At 45.9% G+C, this 19,345-nt stretch overlaps 1 long non-coding RNA gene across 1 annotated transcript in view; it reads right to left on the minus strand.

Annotated features, from left to right (window-relative positions):
• The window catches only part of LOC119978958, a 487,861-nt gene extending 478,631 nt beyond the window's left edge, over window positions 1-9,230 (minus strand). Inside the window, exon 1 of the long non-coding RNA XR_005463606.1 lies at window positions 9,012-9,230. This is a non-coding gene — a long non-coding RNA (uncharacterized LOC119978958). The remainder of the gene's footprint in view (window positions 1-9,011) is intronic.
• Window positions 9,231-19,345: the final 10,115 nt, after the last annotated feature.

Raw genomic sequence — 19,345 nt, forward strand, 5'->3', positions numbered from 1 at the left:
CTACCTCAGGTATCTCAAATTTTTGAGCAATAGGTGAAGCTATGTCTCACATTGTTACTTTGTCACGACCAGAAGGCAGCTGTCAAACCAAAAATACATTCTGCTAATGTGATAATTTGGGAAATGAATTCCAGTTCCAGTGTGATTCTAGCTATGTAGGCTGCATGTTCCAAAGACTGGCGAATCAAATCAAACAGCATGTACCTTCCAATGTTCTAACAGGTAAGGTACAGACTGTACCCAACTGACCCATGTTTTCAAAATGTAAAATACAGTATCCAACATAGATGTGATTCCAAAATTGAACAACATTTGCTAAACAATCCTCAGTGTGTTAAAAATAATGACAACAACCAATTTATGATTATCAGTAGGCTCACAGCCCATGTGTACTGGAAGCTACATATATTAATTTACTTTGTACAAAGACAGAATGTGGACATACGTTGTGCCTGTTTCCGCTAAACAAAACCGGTGATGCTCATTCCACAGGGCTATGTCTTTACTAATCAAGTTTAAACTGCCTAATTTAAATTTCAAACAATGCTTGGCATTTAACTGTCAGCCACCATCAACTGGTACATTTTCCATGGTGACACACTACCAATCAGAGTGCACTTGCCATCCAATCAACACCGTCTTCTCATAATGTAGAGAGTAGTTGTTTCCTCTGACCTTGGTATTTTTGTAACTGCCCTGATGAATACAAGATGAAAAGTGTTGATAAAATGTATTTTTTCAGCAATACATCAGGTTATAAATGTATTTGGCATTGCAGGTATTAAGTGTTTGTCATCATATGGCCAAAGTAGAAATAAAGTGATGTAAAATAAATTCTGCTGTTATCAATAATATTCATCTTGATATGACTGATCTTGAAATAGTTTTTAGACATGGGCAAATGCTCTATCCAGTGGTCAGGTGAACGGAAGCCGACATCAAACATATGTTAATAATTGAATACTGAACTAATTTTATATTCACTCCCCTGAGAACGGGGAAAAAGAAAGCAATTCTGATTTTTTTTAGCACTGCCAATCATTGTCAATCTCTGTCAGTTCCTTCCACTTCGAGCAGACACAACTCTGTTCGCTGACAATTCATCAGAACATGAGCAGCAGTGACAATATAGGATGTTAGAATTCATCATGGTAGCCTCATGGTAGCATGGTGGTTAGCATCAATGCTTCACAGCTCCAGGGTCCCAGGTTCAATTCCCAGCTGGGTCACTGTCTGTGTGGAGTCTGCACATCCTCCCCGTGTGCGCGTGGGTTTCCTCCGGGTGCTCCGGTTTCCTCCCACAGTCCAAAGATGTGCGGGTTAGGTGGATTGGCCATGCTAAATTGCCTGTAGTGTAAGGTTAATGGGGGGTTTGTTGGGTTACGGGTATACGGTTTAAGTGGGGTGATCATTGTTCGGCACAACATCGAGGGCTGAAGGGCCTGTTCTGTGCTGTACTGTTCTATGTTCTATGTTCTATCATTCAGGGTCATATAAGATATTGCTGTTAAATTCTGTAAAAGGTAAATGGGATTTCCCTATATCTTCTGTGATATATTTCTTGATGGTATTTGATCCAAAGTTGGCAAATGCTGTCGCTCAAAGAGATCCAATAGGTTTGTTAGGCAGGATGCCCCTTCCTGTACATCAGTGCTGACTCCCATTCCTAAGACAATGGCAGGAGTTTGTATGCATAATTGAGGACACTGTACAGAGGTTCATCCCCAAGAAAAGAAAGATTATCCAGGGAGGGATTAGACAGCCATGGCTGACAAAGGAGGTCAGGAAATGTATCAAAGAAAAAGAGAGATCCTATAAAGTGGCCAAAAGCACCGGGAAATCAGAAGATTGGGAAGGCTACAAAAACAAACAGAGGTTAACAAAGAGACAAATAAGGAAGGAGAGGATCAAATATGAAGGCAGGCTAGCCAGTAATATAAGAAATGATAGTAAAAGTTTCTTTCAATACATAAGAAACAAACGTCAGGCCAAAGTAGACATTGGGCCAATTCAAACTGATTCTGGAAGGCTAGTGATGGGAGATGAGGAAATGGCTGGAGAACTTAATAAGTACTTTGCGTCTGTCTTCACAGTGGAAGACATTAGTAATATCCCAAAAATTATAAAGGGTCAGGGGGCTGAGTTGAGTATGGTTGCCATTACAAAAGAGATGGTGCTAAAAAAGCTAAAAGGTCTTAAAATTGACAAATCTCCTGGCCCCGATGGGCTACATCCTAGAGTTCTGAGGGAGGTGGCTGAAGAAATAGCGGAAGCGTTGGTTGAGATCTTTCAAAAATCACTGGAGTCAGGGAAAGTCCCGGACGATTGGAAGATCGCTGTTGTAACCCCCTTGTTCAAGAAAGGATCAAGACAAAAGATGGAAAATTATAGGCCAATTAGCCTAACCTCGGTTGTTGGTAAAATTCTAGAATCGATCGTTAAGGATGAGATTTCTAATTTCTTGGAAGAGCAGGGTCGGATTAGAACAAGTCAACATGGATTTAGTAAGGGGAGGTCGTGCCTGACGAACCTGTTAGAATTCTTTGAGGAGGTGACAAGTAGGTTAGACCAGGGAAACCCAGTGGATGTGGTCTATCTGGATTTCCAAAAGGCCTTTGATAAGGTGCCACACAGGAGGCTGCTGAGTAAGGTGAGGGCCCATGGTGTTCGAGGTGAGCTACTGGCATGGGTTGAGGATTGGCTGTCTGACAGAAGGCAGAGAGTTGGGATAAAAGGTTCTTTTTCGGAATGGCAGCCGGTGACCAGCGGTGTCCCACAGGGTTCAGTGTTGGGGCCGCAGCTGTTCACCATATATATTAATGATCTGGATGAAGGGACTGGGGGCATTCTAGCGAAGTTTGCTGATGATACGAAGTTAGGTGGTCAGGCAGGTAGTGCTGAGGAAGTGGGGAGGCTGCAGAAGGATCTAGACAGTTTGGGAGAGTGGTGCAGGAAATGGCTGATGCATTTCAACGTGAGAAAATGTGAGGTCTTGCACTTTGGAAAAAAGAATCCAAGCATAGACTACTTTCTAAACGGTGAGAAAATTCATAATGCCAAAGTACAAAGGGATCTGGGAGTGCTAGTCGAGGATTCCCTAAAGGTAAACATGCAGGTTGAATCCGTGATTAAGAAAGCGAATGCTATGTTGTCATTTATCTCAAGAGGGTTGGAATATAAAAGCAGCGATGTGCTACTGAGCCTTTATAAGGCTCTGGTTAGGCCCCATTTGGAGTACTGTGTCCAGTTTTGGGCCCCACATCTCAGGAAGGACATACTGGCACTGGAGCGTGTCCAGCGGAGATTCACACGGATGATCCCTGGAATGGCGGGTCTAGCATATGAGGAACGGCTGGCGTTCCTGGGATTGTATTCATTGGAGTTCAGAAGGTTAAGGGGAGATCTAATAGAAACTTACAAGATAATACATGGCTTAGAAAGGATGGACGCAAAGAAACTGTTTCCGTTAGGCGAGGAGTCGAGGACCCGTGGGCACAGCCTTAGAATTAGAGGGGGTAAATTCAAAACAGAAATGCGGAGACATTTCTTCAGCCAGAGAGTGGTGGGCCTGTGGAATTCATTGCCGCAGAGTGCAGTGGAGGCCGGGACGCTAAATGGCTTCAAGGCAGAGATAGATAAATTCTTGATGTCGCGAGGAATTAAGGGCTATGGGGAGAATGCTGGGAGGTGGAGTTGAAATGCCCATCAGCCATGATTGAATGGCGGAGTGGACTCGATGGGCCGAATGGCCTTACTTCCACTCCTATGTCTTATGGTCTTATGGTCTTATGGGAGAATCTGAACTCCCTGGACCTGCCAGGAGCAGGGGATACTGTCGTTGGCGTTCCCCATCATGCTATGGAATTTTAACTCCACCGCATGCCTGGAAAGCAGCTTGTTTGACACGCATCACTGCCAGTTGGCCAGTTAGCTTTCTGCAAGAGGTCGCAGGGTCAAATAGGTCCATGCCCCAACCATTGTGGGAAGGCGTTATGACCTTTATGGGAAAGATGGGTAACAATTCTCCGTTCCGGATGTGTGGGAATCAGAGACTGCATTGCGAAGCTGAGGGAATGGCAAATGGAGGACCCAAGCAAGTGGAGACCACAAGGCTCTGGTCGAGGTGTCTTATGATGGTGAATGGCCAACCAGGCAAGCTGGAAAGACATATACCTCCTGATGCAACAGTCCCTTGATCAGTTTGGTGGACAGGTTTCCTTAAGGCTTTGGAAACCCATCTAGCTTGAGTTAAGTTTCAAACAGTGACTAAAAATGAGACAGACTTCATTGTTCAATAAAGTGCTTCATCATCATACATGTAAATAGCCAACCTGCCTCTTTGGAATGGGTGTTCACCGTCCTCCCTGCGCAACGGCAACTTAAACTGGAAGTGAGCGTTTTGGAGGCTGTTATCATACATTCAACACTCTAACCATCCCTCTTTACACAAGCTTTGGGAATTAAAACCTCCCCCAATATTTCTCTACAGATTGTCTTAGGGATAATTTCCTAGAGCAATAGGCCATGGAGCAAACAATGGAACAGGCTATAATGGATCTGGTAATGGGAAATGAGTCAGGTTTAATAAATGACCCCAGAGTAAAAGATTCCCGAGGAAGTAGTGATCATAACATGGTGGAATTGAATATTCAAGGCAGCTCATTGGCGCTTTGATCCCAGGTTCAATCCAGGCTCTGGGCCACTGTCCGTCTGGAGTTTGCACATTCTCCCCATGTTTGCAAGAGTTTCACCCCCACAACCCAAAGATGTGCAGGGTAGGAGGACTGGCCACGCTAAATTGTCCCTTAATTGGGAAAAAATGAATTGGTACACTAAATTATTTTTAAAAAAAGAATTGAATATTCCGTTTGAAAGTGAGAAACTTGGGTCGGAAACAATTGTGTTTAACTTAAAGTTAAAGTTAGAAAATTAATCTGGGGAGGTAGTTCTAGAGAACAAGGAAATTGCAGAGGAGTTAAACAGATACTTCATGGTGTAAGATACTTTGAACATCCGATTAATACTAAACAATATGGAGGAAGAATTAAATACCATCACTAAGTAAGTAGTAGTAGATAAACTAATGGGGCGAGAGGTAGAGAGGACCCCTGGCCCTGATGGCTTACACCTAGAATCCTAAAAGAAGTAGCTACAGAGGTAGTGGATGCATCGGTTGGAATTTTCCAAAAATCCTTGGATTCTGGAGAAGTACCAGGGGATTGGAAAATTGCCAATGTGACACCCCTATTCAAAAAAGGGGAGGAGGCAAAAAGTGGGTAAATATAGGCCGATTAGCCTAATATCTATTGTTGGAAAAATGTTGGAGTCAATTGTTAAGAAATTGATAGCAGCACATTTGGAAAATCATAATCTAATCATGTAGAGTCAGCATGGCCTCATGAGAGGGAAATTGTATCTGACTCATTTTTAGAGATTTTCGAGGAAATCTCAAACAGAATGGATAGAAGAGAACCAACCAATGTGCTGCATTTGGACTTCCAGAAGGTGTTTGGCAAGGTGCCTCACAAAAGGTTAGTCATCTTAAGAGCCCATGGTGTTGGAGGTAGTATATTGGCATGAAAAGAGAATTGGCTAATGAGCAGGAAACAGCATGCGGGGTAAGATGTTCTTTTCAGGTTGGTGCTCTGTAACCAGTGGGGCTCTACAGGGATCAGTGCTGGGACTACAAGAGTTTACAAATACGCTAATGACTTGGCAGAAGGAAGCAAATGTAATGTAGCCAATTTTTCAAAAGGCACAAAAATAGGTGGACAGGCAAGTTGCGAGAGGGATACAGACAGTTTGCAAAGAGCAGTTGACAGGTTAAGTAAGTGGGCAAAATTTGGCAAATGGAGTATAATGTGGGAAAATGTGAACTTGTTCATTTTTGAAGGGAGTACAAAAGAACAGAGTATTATTTAATTGGAGAAAGACTTCAGAAAGCTGCAAGACAAAGGGTCTTGGGGCTACTTGTCCATGAAATATTGAAAGCTAACACACAGATGCAGAAGATAATGGAGGAAGGTGAATGGAATGTTGGCTCTTATTTCAGGGAGTTGGAATATAAGAGTGGGGAAGTCCTGCTGCAACTGTACAAGGTGCTTGTGAGACTACACCTTGAGTACTGTGAGCAGTTTCCGTCTCCTTTTTTAAAGAAGTATATTATTTCATTGTCGACCATTCAGGGAAGGTTCACGAGATGGTCCCCGGTATGGAGGGATTGTCTTATGAACAAGTGTTAAACAGATTGGGACTCTACTCATTAGAATTTGGAAGAATGAGAGGTGATCTCATAGGATTCTTAAGAGACTTGACAGGGTAAATGCTGAGAGGATGTTTCCCTCATGGGAGAGATTCAGACCAGAGGGCAAGGTGTCAGAATAAAGGGGTGCCAATTTAAGACTGAGATGAGGAGTGATTTCTTCTCTCAGAGGATTGTGAATCTTTTGGAACTCCTTGCTACGAAGAACTGTGGGGGCAGAGTCCTTATTTAAGGCTGAGTTAGATAGATTCTCGATCAGTAAGGGAATCAAGGAGGAAGGGCAGGAAAGTGGACGTAAGGAATGCTGGATCAGCCAAGATCCTATTGAATGGCGGAGCAGGGCAGGTTCAAGGGGCCGAACGGCCAACTCCTGTTCCTATGTCTTATGGTTTTTCCCTCTCCAGTTCTATTATTATTTTAAGGTTTCTGATTATTAACCATTTTTTCTTCTGTGAAATTGTTTCCTTTGATATCAACCTTCCATGCGTTCTCAACAAAAGAATGGAAAAATCAGACACAGGAATTACTTGCTTAATATTTGGATGTAATTGAGCTATAAATTGCAATAGTTCCAATGCCTTATTTGAAATATTAACATTGTACTGCTATAAAAATGACACTGGTAACAAGCAATCTGTGTGCTCCTTTAAAAAGACCATTAAGCATTTGGAATTGAAAAACTGGTACATGTACATCAACCAATCTAGGGTATTTACAGATAAAATGTTCATAGCATTCAACACAAATATTATCAAAAGTTACACTGGGTTATAAATGTTGAAGTTCTGCTCAATTACTTTCAATGGGAGGAAATGCAGATTGTTTCGTATGTGGAAGATATTACATGAACTTCTTCGAAGAATCTTGTGATAGAGCAGAGTGTTGGGATCTGATTGAGCCAAGCATCATTTATTAGCAATGAGGCCCTCCCATTTTGCTGTCAGAAATTTAATCTATCTTGAGATGGGTCGCTCTTAGAACAGAAACTCAGATGCATCTCCCTGTAATGTGTCACTCTGGTCAATTGTAAATATCACTCCTTGCATTTCCCCAGTGTTGACACCTCTATTTGCAATGGCATCATCTATCCAGACAGTTGATGAAAATGGCTTCTCCTGACAATATAGATGAGGAAGCCAAAAAATGCAGCTGGAAAGTTAGCATCAAAACAAGTCAATGCTGGAGGGGACACAGGATGGAATCGCTTAATGTCAACACATCAGTCTCTGTCCACCATTTTAAAAGGTCAGCTGTCTGATGTTAACAGGTATAAACGAGAATAATATCACGAGCATAGTGACATTTACTTTTAGAAAAAGCCTTTCTATTCCCTCCTGAAACTTTCAAGCATATTACTGCAATGCTTTAGCTATTTGTTTTTTAATCCAGAGAGATGTAACAGTTGCTGTTTTATGACAAACCCTCCCAACATTCTCGCTGTCACTGATTCTGTTAAGTTTTAGCAGAACCCATGGTCGGCATTCACTGATCCTGAGGCTAAGTATTGACACCGTCGGAAACGCCGCCGCGTTTCTCGACAGCATCAACGTGGCCTCAGGATCAGCAATTCTGGCCCCTACAGGGGGCCAGCTCGGCACTGGAGTGGCCCACGCCACTCCAGCTGCTGATCTTGGTGTCAACTGGGCGCCGCGGGGTCCATGCATGCACAGTGGCACCAGCGCCAATGCGCACATGTGTAGTGGCACCGGCGCCAACGTGCGCATGCGCAATAGCTCCCTTCTCCGCGCCAGCACCGACGCAACATGGCGTAGGGCTAAAAGGGCCGGCGCAGAGGAAAGGAGGCCTCCAGCCCGAGATGCCGGCGCGCCAATTGCTGGGCCCCGATCGTGGGCCAGGCCACAATGGAGGCCCGCCTGGGGTCAAACCCCCCCCCCCCCCCCCCCCCCCCGCCCCGTACAAGCCACACCTGGACCCTTCCACGCCAAGGTCACGCCGGCTGAGAGCAGGTGTGAACGGCTCCAGTGGGACCCAGGTTTTTTGCAACGGCCGCTCAGCCCATCCCAGACTGAGAATCGGCAGGCCGGCCGCATAGAGTGGCCCCCGACCACGCCGCCACAATGGCGCTGATTCTCCGCTCTGAGGAAAATCACATCCCGCCGTCGGGGCGGCGTGGCACGATTCGTGCTGGTTGCATGGATTCTCCGGCCCGGCCCCAGGCTGAGAGAATCACGCCCCCTGTATTTGATCATGCAATTTCCATCCATTTTAACCCTTTTGAATGCCTCAATATTAGACAGGTCAATTTAATTAGTGTCACATATGTAATTGTATCCATGAAAATAAGCAAACTAAATAAATTATGTTCTACCCGCTGTGCACCAGGTCAATACATACACAGCAGGATCTCCTTGGTGCCGCAAAATCTACCCCTGCACAGTTGGAGAACATAAAGGGCGGGATTCTCCAATTGTCATCTTCAAAATCGCAATCGGCGATTGGCCAGAGAATCCCTTTTGATGCCGAAATCGGGGGCGCGCCTGTTTTCAGCTGCTCCACCCCTCCAAAATGGAGTCATCGACATTGATCAGCGAATTGGACGGTGAAGTCAGTGAGCCCAAATCGCCTATTTTCCCAGTGATTAAAATTCATGTTTTTTTTGATGACAGAAGAATCTGGAATCACTCACAGGAGCATCAGGTGAAATCTTAACAGGAAGCTGCAGATCTCTGCAACAACTTGCCTGATTCTCCCTGAGGAACCGTTGATGTGTAAAGTTGAGGAGACTCACCCTCGGTCTGATGACCTTGAGCTGGGGTTATCACTTTCTTCAATCTGCAACTTTCTGTCCATCCCCTCCCATTGGCCTTGATTGCGCTGTAGGCATCAGGTGTGACTGGAGCTGCAGCTCTGGCGTAAGTGCTGGTCCTGTTGTTGCTGATATGGCTGCTCCCAAAGCAGTTCAACACAGGCCCAGCTCTTGCTGCATAAATTGCTTCCGTGCTTCAGTGAAAAGCTGAGAGCAAAGTTGAGATGAAGGTGAGTAAATAATGAAAGGCAGTTGAAAGTACTCCCACAAAGTTCAAAATGTCTCTCAGATTAGTGAATTCAAGCTGTCAGAACTAATCCTGTACACATAAACCTTTCAGTGAACCTTGAAATCTTTGCTCTTTAAAGGCTTTCAGTTTCAATGGGCAGTCACTCCCCACTGTGTTCTCACCTTTCTGAGTTCCAGATGGTTCAGGAAACCTGTGTGCTAGTTCTTAAAATGGGAATGCTGGCTTAAATACTATGTTAATCGCTTCTTTGAATAATGAGATGTCTTGCGCCAAGAGGATTGCCTGCTTGCCCTCAAACCTGCCCAATTTAGACCCAATACTGTGCAAGCTCATGTTGGGACCCTGACTCAGTGCTGTTCTTCTGACGTTTAACCCCACATTCACACTCAAAGCTACCTCCCCTTAACAGTTACAAATTTGACCCAGTGTAAATAAAGACAGATTTAAAACATTGTTTGACAAAGGGTCACCTGGACTCGAAACGTTAGCTCTTTTCTCTCCCTACAGATGCTGCCATTCCTGCTGAGATTTTCCAGCATTTTCTTTTTGGGTTAAAACATTGGTGGATCTACAACAAGGTTTCAGAATTATAGACCCAAAGGGTGAAATGATATTCAAAATCTCCACACTTCAGAATTGCAAGGACTCAGTCAGAATTCTTTTGAAGCTTGTTCTCCAACCTGCCGTTTCTTTCACTACATTATTTATTGCAACCTCTCTCACACCATTCCCTGAATGTTTTATTTCCTTGTTTTTAGCGCACATACTCATGTTCAATTCCTGCCTATGTTATTTTACCACCATTGTTAATCATTCCGAATTGAATTATTGTTTCGTTTAGAACAGTGCAAATGGCAACTCAGCACACAATTGTTCACCAATTGGTTAAAAGCAGTGCACAGAGAAATCAAACCTTTTCTAGTTCCACTTTCTGCAAATGTTTCACTCCTTCCGCTTGTTAATTAACCCGGGCAGCATGGTAGTTAGCATTGCTGCGTCACAGTGCCAGGGACCTCATTCTCTCATGCAGTTAGGTGGGTTGGCCATGCTAAATTGCCCCTTCATGCCCAAAGATGTGCACGTTAGGTGGGATTACAGAGGTAGGATGGGGTGAGTGATCCTAAGTAGAGTGCTCTTTCAGAGGGTCAGTGCAGACACAATGGCCTCCTTCTGCACTGCAGGAATTCTGTAGTTCTAACAGCAATTCCTATATCCTGTTAAATTTTCAATCTAACCAATAATTAATAGCTGAATATCTGATAATAGATTTCTTTATGTTGTGTCAAAAGCAATAAAAATCACATTTTGAATTTAAAGTAAACACTTGATTAAAATATTTTTTTCAGAAAAAGATTTGAATATGGACCATATACATTTCAGGGAGATGGATGAAATTAGACCGGAGGTGCCAACACATCAGTTGCTGATACCTTAACCAAGATTTTCTGATGGATTTCCTACCAATTTAGTAAAAACTGATTAGATATTAGGTCATCAAAAGTAAAGAAAAACAGAGTTCTGCAGATCTGAAAGAGAAAATGCTGGGCTCACTCAACAGATCAGTCAGCATCTGTGGGCTGAAAGGCTGAATTAAAGGGCATGATTTAACCATCACGTTGCACCCATCACGGATCTGGATGCACTGCTTAAACAGTGGGAAAGGACAAATTTGAGATAAAACAGTTTACTGTCTAACTGGTCCACTCCCAATGGCGAGTTCCGGATCTTTCCCAAATAATAATAATCGCTTATTGTCATAAGTAGGCTTCAATGAAGTTACTGTGAAAAACCCTTAGTTACCACCTGTGCCTGATCGGGGAGGCCGGAGCTGCTGGTCCAGGGCTTGGGGAGGGTGGGGGACCCCCTCAGGGGGGTTTAGCTTGATCGGGGGTTGACATTTTCCAGTCGGGGGTCACCATGGGCTGGGAGGGGGGGGGGGGGCAGTTGTTATGGGGCTTTTAGCCTGTGAGGCCTTCAAACTATCTTTCAATATTGTGTAGACCCATAACAGTGGCAACTACAGCTGCTGCCTGTCTGTCCTGCCAAACACTTTGAGGTCAGATCATGTTCTTGGTTCTGTGCTGAAGGTCACTTTGACTCCTGTTGACTGTGAGCAGCCTCTGGCTTCACAGCTGGAGGTTATTGCTAATGAGGAATTGAATTGTCCTTGTTAGTTGTGAGATCACTTCATAGCTCTCAAGTGGTGCCGCAGGTTGTGTTTGCTGCTTGCTGCTTCTTGTAACTGTAAATGCCTGAATGACATGCATTTGTTGCCACCTCTTTTGCTTCTGTGGCCTGGAGTAAGGAAAGAAATGATGTAAAATTACCTGCTGCCAGAGCTGGAGAAGGGGAAGGGATGTTTTTTTTCTGTTTTATGGCATGATCTGTGTCAGTGTGACTTTTTGGTGTGACTTTCCACTGTTGAGAGTCTACTGTTGGGAGCTGCGGGAAGGGGAGAGAGAAGTAGATTGATCTGAATGCAACTGCAGGTGCCTGAAGGCTGTGTGCTTGTATACAACTGTTCCTTTGCTTTTGTGGCCTTGAGTAAGGAAAGGGGGTTGGAAGATGACTGGCTGCTTGCCTTCGAAAAGGGGAAGGGGAGCTCTTTCTCTCTTCTGGTGTGCCCTGCGTTGGTATGATTTTTCCCCTGCTGAGGGGCCTACTGCTAGAATCTGAAGGAGAGAGAGAGAGAGAGAGAGAGGCAGATTGATCCGAATGAGCAACTTGATGAAGGTGTTGAAGAAATGCTTTTTCCGATTGTTGGTGACTTTATTGTATTGTTGACTGTTTCATGTTTAATGTCTGGAGGTGATGCCTTTGTTTGATGCCACCTCTTTTGCTTCTGTTGCCTGGAGCAAGGAAAGGGAGGATGTATGATGACCTACTGCCAGCACCAGAGAAGGGGAAGGGGTGCTCTTTCTTGCTTCTGGTGTGATCTGCATCAGTGTGACTTTCCAGTGCGAATTTCCACTGATGACAGTCTACTGCTGGGAGCTGCAGGAGGGGAAGAGAGGTGTGAATTGATCTGAATGATCAACTTAATGAAGGGGTTGAAGAAATGTTTTTGCAGATTGCTGGTGACTTTATTTTACTGTTTCATGTTTAATGCCTGGAGGTTGTGTGTTTGTTTGCCGATGCCTCTTTTGCTTCTATCACCTGGAGCAAGGAAAGGGGAAGATATGATGGCCTGCTGCCAACGCGGAAAAGGGGAAGGGAAAGGCTTGATCCAAATTAGCAACTTGATGAAGGTGATGAAGAAATTCTTTGCTGATTCCTGGTGACTGTATTATACTGTTGACTATTGGTCGAGATTTCTTTGCATGGGGTGCTGTCTCCAGGCCATTCTGTTGAAGACTATGATGGACGATACAGTGAGTTTGGTTTACTTTGTACGAATGAATTGTATCTTTCTGTTTGTGCCAATATTCTGTGGCAAAAAGGTGCTTGTGTGTGTATGGCTTGGTGCCTTTTCCTTGTTTGTTAATGGTTAGTGTGATATGTGGACGGTTAAGTAATTTGTTTCCTTTTTTGCATAAAGCTACTGTTGACCGTTTAATAAACAGTACATTCTCGAGTGACTTCTCCTGTGTACACGTGCCATACCTCAGACAATGATTATAGCATTGCATTTCTATCAAACCTTTAAACCTGAACCATAAGACCATAAAACAAAGGAGCAGAATTAGGCCACTCGGCCCATCGAGTCTGCTCCGCCATTCAATCATGGCCGATATTTTCTCACCCCATTCTCCTGCCTTCTCCCCATAACCCCTGATCCCCAAGGAACAACATCAAAGGGATGGTCCAGGATTTGAACCCAGGACCTCTCACAAACTCGTACAGCACAAACACCGAAGTGAGAACCTTACCCCTAGATCAACGAGCCAGCTGTGAACAGTGTGCCTGAACTCTGGAAGCAGCAACACCATAGAGGCTGCCAACAATCAAACACTCAAGAGCTGGGTTTCAGCACTGAGGATATCCTCGCGATCAAAGGGTAAGTGCACGGATCAGAGGAGGACACCTAAACACAGTCTCGCTAATGTTCCCGGCAGGTATCTTGGGTCGAGGGGCACCAGCTGTGGGTGAGTGTACAGAGGAAGGTTTGTCTGGCTTGGCTTGGTGGATGGCACTTTGAGAGAAGACGGAACACATAAGGGTCGGGGAGGCTTAGGGGATTTGAGGGTCCTGGGGTGAAAGGCCCAAGTGATTGTCAGTCTCTCTCCTCTAATTCCTCACAGAGATAACACTCGCGATGCTAGTGGCGACCCAGCTGGCAAGGCACCGGAGAAGGCAGCAGCGTCGATGCAGGCTGGAGACGGCACCCCATGAGCAGGAGGCTGCTTCACACCCTGAAGATCTGGCCACCATCAGGCCGAGGAGGAACCTAGAGCAGGATTTTAACGACAGCCCATGGTGTACAGGCACTGTTGGTCTTCCGAGGAGATGAAGGACATCATGTGCCGCACAAGATTACATCTCAACAAAGAGACAATGCAGCACCTGCGTCACATCCTCACTGACTTGGCACCTAATGGAGGAGGAGTACACCCGCTTCCGGCCTAATGTAATGAGGCCCATGTTGCCACCTGTGTTGTCATTGAACGGTGCATCGGTTCTAATTGCTGCATTGCTCTGGTGCTGCATGGGAGTATACCCCAGAGGATCTCCAGTTTTGTGTTTGTCAGCTGTGCCCTCCGCAGCAGTAAGGAGACATGTTAGAGGAAGAGGATGTGGGACATGCAGCCTCACCTGAGGAGTAGGATGAGGCGGACCAAGAGGGGATGGAGGATGGGCCCGGGGAGGGCCCGCAGGAAGTGCCGGAGGATGGAATACAGGTGGCGGCAAGGGTCTGGCATGCCTGGAGGAACAGGGACACTCCCATTCTCACCCAATTCTCATAGAACGGGGCTTTGTCTGTCAGATCCCCATCCCTCCTCCCAATCCACATCCCCTCAATCCCTCCTTCTCCCAAACTCCCTACCCTCAACCCCTCCTTCTCCCAATCCCCCTATCCGCAATCCGACTTTTCCCATTCACACCTTCCCCAATCCCTCCTTTCCCCAATCCCCCTAAATCCCTTCTTCCCCAATCGCTTCTGCTCCTCAATCCCCCTCCCCCATTCCCTTCTTCCCCAATTCCTCCTTCCCCTAACCCGCCTTCCCCAATCACTCCTTTCCGCAATCCCCCTTCCTCCAACTCTTCCTTCCCCCCAATCCCCCCTTACCCAATCATTACTTCCTCACAATCCTCCTACCACTCAATCCTTCCTTACCCCCTTCTCAATCCCTACCTCCCCCAATCCACCCAACCCAATTCCTCCTTCCCCACAATCCCCTATAACCCCAATCCCTCCCCACAATTCCCCTCCCCAAAATACCTCCTTCCCCCCAATCCCCCCTTCCCCATCCCCTTTCCCCATGCTCCATTCTCTGCTTTGCCCAATCACAACTCCCCACTCCCTCCTTCCCTCAATAGCCCCCAATCCCCCCTTGCCTCAATTTCCCCTAATCCCTCCTTCCCTCAATCTCCCCCCCTGTGCCACCCCACTGACATTTCCCTTCCACCTGATGTGTTGCAGCATGTGTGTAATGCTCACCACAGGGTGACCCAAAGCCTGATTGCTAACATCACCCACCGAGGTGATACGCTCTGCGTTGGTGGATGGTGCAGGTTGTGGTGTTCTTTGTATTGCTTATTTCAGGATTTTTGGCATAGTGTTCACAAAGACCAAAGTATAGCTTTTACTTAAACAAAGCTATGATTTTATTTTAACTACTAAAACTGCGATTCGACACTTAGTCCTGAAGAATACAGAATCATCTACTGCTAATCTCACTACTGGCATAAACTATAATCTAACCTTATTCACACTATCTGCTCTCATGACCTTCATTAGCTATCTCCTGCACCCACTCCTGTCCTAAAGTCTAGCATCACTGCCTTTTATAGTTGTATCTGCAGCTCCTTCTAGTGGCTACTCTCGACACTACATTAAACCTTGTAATGCTGATAGTTATGATAATAACACACAGGTGAAAGAAGTACAGAGGCGTTGGCGTCGGTGAGTTATATGGGTGTCCGTAAATGGTGGCATGTGTATCCAAGGCTCCTGACCATAGAGGACAACACAATGTGTTGGGTTTTGGTAGACGGTGTGTTACAAGGGAGATGGAGGCAGGTGGGGTGTTGTTGGCCTCTAGGGGATTGGGGGTTGATGTGAGGAGTGAGGAACAGGAATGATGCTAAGGGAACAGAGGTGGTTACTCACCAGAACAACCCTAAGGAGGTTGTTCATCTTTTTCTAGCACTGCATGTGCTCCTCCTGGTCAGACTGGCAGCACTGACAGCCTCTTCCACTTCATCCCAGGCATTGTTGAGAATGGTAGGCCTGAATCTCTGCCAAACTCTGGGGAAGAGGGTGTACTTCCTCTCAATTCTATCGATCTCAGACTCCCAGATCCTTGCACCAAGTTTTCACACAACCATCCTCTTGGTTGGAATGACAGTCTGTGCTGAGTGCAATGCTTTAAAGCTGCTGCAACCTGTCAGCCTTTGAACGCGAATCCCGACCCCAGCAATCCAGATGCCAGAGAGGCTGGGAACCAGATGGGCTGCACGTGGACAGCATGCTGGCCCATTTGCATGACCTGAATTTCCCCTGGCCGGCGTTCCTGATGGGAGCGCACAGATCCTCGAGTTCTTCTTCAGTGCAGTGCAGTGCAAAGTTTGTTTGCACTGGAGTGCTGAACTTGGTGCATTTGAGTGCTACAGTGAGAGTTTGGTGACTGAGGGAGTTTAAGGGTTCATTTTTATCTAAAGTCTAGTATTTCTTTTATTTAGTTAGTTAACTGAAAAGTTGCTGTTTGGTTTAGAAGAAGGTGAATTTTGAATCAGCTTCAGACAAGGTTCTAATTGTAGGTACTTGCAGCTGGAGCTTGTTAATTAGTTAATTGGATTAGGTCAGTTTTCAGAGGCTAGATTCACAGTATAAAAAGGATCCAGCGACAGTGCAGACTTTGTTTGCACTGGAGTGCTGCACTTGGTGCATTTGAGTGCTACAGTGAGATTTGGTGACTGAGGGAGTGCTGAACTTGGTGCATTTGAGTGCTACAGTGAGAGTTTGGTGACTGAGGGAGTTAGGTGAGGAGGGAGCAAGGTGCTCCTTTCATTTCATTTCCGCAAAGAGCGAGAAGGGAGCCAGGAGTTTACAGAGTGCAGCTGACTGGAAGCAGAGTCGGAGGGCGGAGGTCCAGTTGGTCTACAGGGCAGCTATATTCTGTAAGGTAAGAGGGGATGGAGGCTAGGGCAGTCGCATGCTCCTTCTATAGGATGTAGGTGGTGAGGGATACCACCAGTGTCCCCGCTGACTATACCTGCGGGAAGTGCACCCAACTCCAGCTCCTCAGAGACAATGTTAGGGAACTGGAGCTGGAGCTGGATGAACTTCGGATCATCCGGATGGCAGAGGGGGTTATCGAGAAGAGTTACATGGAGGTAGCCACACCCAAGGTACTGGACAAGAGTAGCTGGGTTACAGTCAGGGGAAAGAAAACTAACAGACAGACAGTGCAGGGATCCCTCGTGGCCATTCCCCTTCAAAACAAGTATACCATTTTGGATGCGGTTGGGGGGGGATGACCTACCTGGGGGAAGGCCCTAGCAGCCAGGTCTCTAGCACTGAGTCTGGCTCTGGGGCTCAGAAGGGAAGGGGGGAGAATAGAAAAGCAATAGTAATAGGAGATTCAATTGTTAGGGGAATAGGTAGGAGATTCTGTGGTCGCGAGCGAGACTCCCGGAAGGTATGTTGCCTCCTGGGTGCCAGGGCCAGGGATGTCTCGGATCATGTCTTCAGGATCCTGAAGGGGGAGGGTGAGCAGCCAGAAGTCGTGGTGCACATTGATACCAATGACCTAGGTAGGAAAAAGGGTGTGGAGGTAATAAACAAGTTTAGGGCATTAGGCTGGAAGTTAAAGGCCAGGACAGACAGAGTTGTCATCTCTGGTTTGTTGCCGGTGCCACGTGATAGCGAGGCGAGGAATAGGGAGAGAATGCAATTGAACATGTGGCGGCAGGAATGGTGTAGGAGGGAGGGCTTCAGGTATTTGGATAATTGGAGCGCATTCTGGGGAAGGTGGGACCTGTACAAGCAGGACGGGTTGCATCTGAACCAGAGGGGCACCAATATCCTGGGAGGGAGGTTTTCTAGTACTCTTTGGGAGGGTTTAAACTAATTTTGCAGGGGAATGGGAATCAGATTTGTCGTCCAGCAGCTAAGGAAGCCGATATTCAGGATGCCAAAGCGTGTAGTGACGCAGTGGGGAAGGTAACAGTGACAAAGGAGAGTACTTGCAGGCAAGGAGATGGGTTGAAGTGTGTATACTTCACCGCAAGAAACATCAGGAATAAGGTGGGAGAACTTAAGGCATGGATCGGTACTTGGGACTACGATGTGGTGGCCATCACAGAAACTTGGATAGAAGAGGGGCAGAAATGGTTGCTGGAGGTCCCTGGTTATGGATGTTTCAACAAGATTAGGGAGGATGGTAAAAGAGGTGGGGGGGTGGCATTGTTAATTAGAGATAGTATAACAGCTGCAGAAAGGCAGTTCGAGGAGGATCTTCCTACTGAGATAGTATGGGTTGAAATCATAAATAGGAAAAGAGCAGTCACCTTGTTCGGAGTTTTCTATAGGCTCCCCAATAGCAGCAGAGATGTAGAGGAACAGATTAGGAAACAGATTTTGGAAATGTGCAGAAGTCACACGGTAGTAGTCATGGGTGACTTCAACTTCCCAAACATTGAGTGGAAACTCTTTAGATCAAATAGTTTGGATGGGGTGGTGTTTGTGCAGTGTGTCCAGTAAGTTTTTCTAACACAGTATGTAGATTGTCCGACCAGAGGGGAGGCCATATTGGATTTGGTACTTGGTAATGAACCAGGGCAGGTGATAGATTTGTTAGTGCGGGAGCATTTTGGAGGTAGTGACCACAATTCTGTGTCTTTCACTTTAATAATGGAGAGGGATAGGTGCGTGCAACAGGGCAAAGTTTACAATTGGGGTAAGGGTAAATACAATGCTGTCAGACAAGAATTGAAGTGCATAAGTTGGGAACATAGGCTGTCAGGTGAGGACACAAGTGAAATGTGGAACTTGTTCAAGGAACAGGTACTGCGTGTCTTTGATAGGTATGTCTCTGTCAGGCAGGGACGAGATGGTCGAGTGAGGGAACCATGGTTGACAAGAGAGGTTGAATGTCATGTTAAGAGGAAGAAGGATACTTATGTAAGGCTGAGGAAGGACACTGGAGGGATACAAGATAGCCAGGAGGGAACTGAAGAAAGGGATTAGGAGAGCTAAGAGAGGGCATGAAAAACCTTTGGCGGGTAGGATCAAGCAAAACCCCAAGGCCTTTTACACATATGTGAGAAATATGAGAATGACTAGAGCGAGGGTAGGTCTGGTCAAGGACAGTAGCGGGAGATTGTGTATTGAGTCTGAAGAGATAGGAGAGGTCTTGAACAAGTACTTTTCTTCAGTACTTACAAACGAGAGGGGCCATATTGTTGGAGAGGACAGTGTGAGACAGACTGATAAGCTCGAGGAGATACTTGTTAGGAAGGAAAATGTGTTGGGGGGTTTTAAAACACTTGAGCATAAACAAGTCCCCCGGGCCTGACGGGATATATCCAAGGATTCTATGGGAAGCAAGAAATGAAATTGCAGAGCCGTTGGCAATGATCTTTTCGTCCTCGCTGTCAACAGGGGTGGTACCAGAGGATTGGAGAGTGGAAAATGTCGTGCCCCTGTTCAAAAAAGGGAATAGGGATAACCCTGGGAATTACAGGCCCGTTAGTCTTACTTCGGTAGTAGGCAAAGTAATGGAAAGGGCACTGAGGGATAGGATTTTTGAGCATCTGGAAAGACACTGCTTGATTAGGGATAGTCAGCACGGATTTGTGAGGGGTAGGTCTTGCCTTACAAGTCTTATTGACTTCTTTGAGGAGGTGACCAAGCATGTGGATGAAGGTAAATCAGTGGAAGTAGTGTACATGGATTTTAGTA

This window comes from Scyliorhinus canicula, chromosome 15 (genome assembly GCF_902713615.1).
Source record: "Scyliorhinus canicula chromosome 15, sScyCan1.1, whole genome shotgun sequence".
Taxonomy (NCBI): Eukaryota; Metazoa; Chordata; class Chondrichthyes; order Carcharhiniformes; family Scyliorhinidae; genus Scyliorhinus; species Scyliorhinus canicula.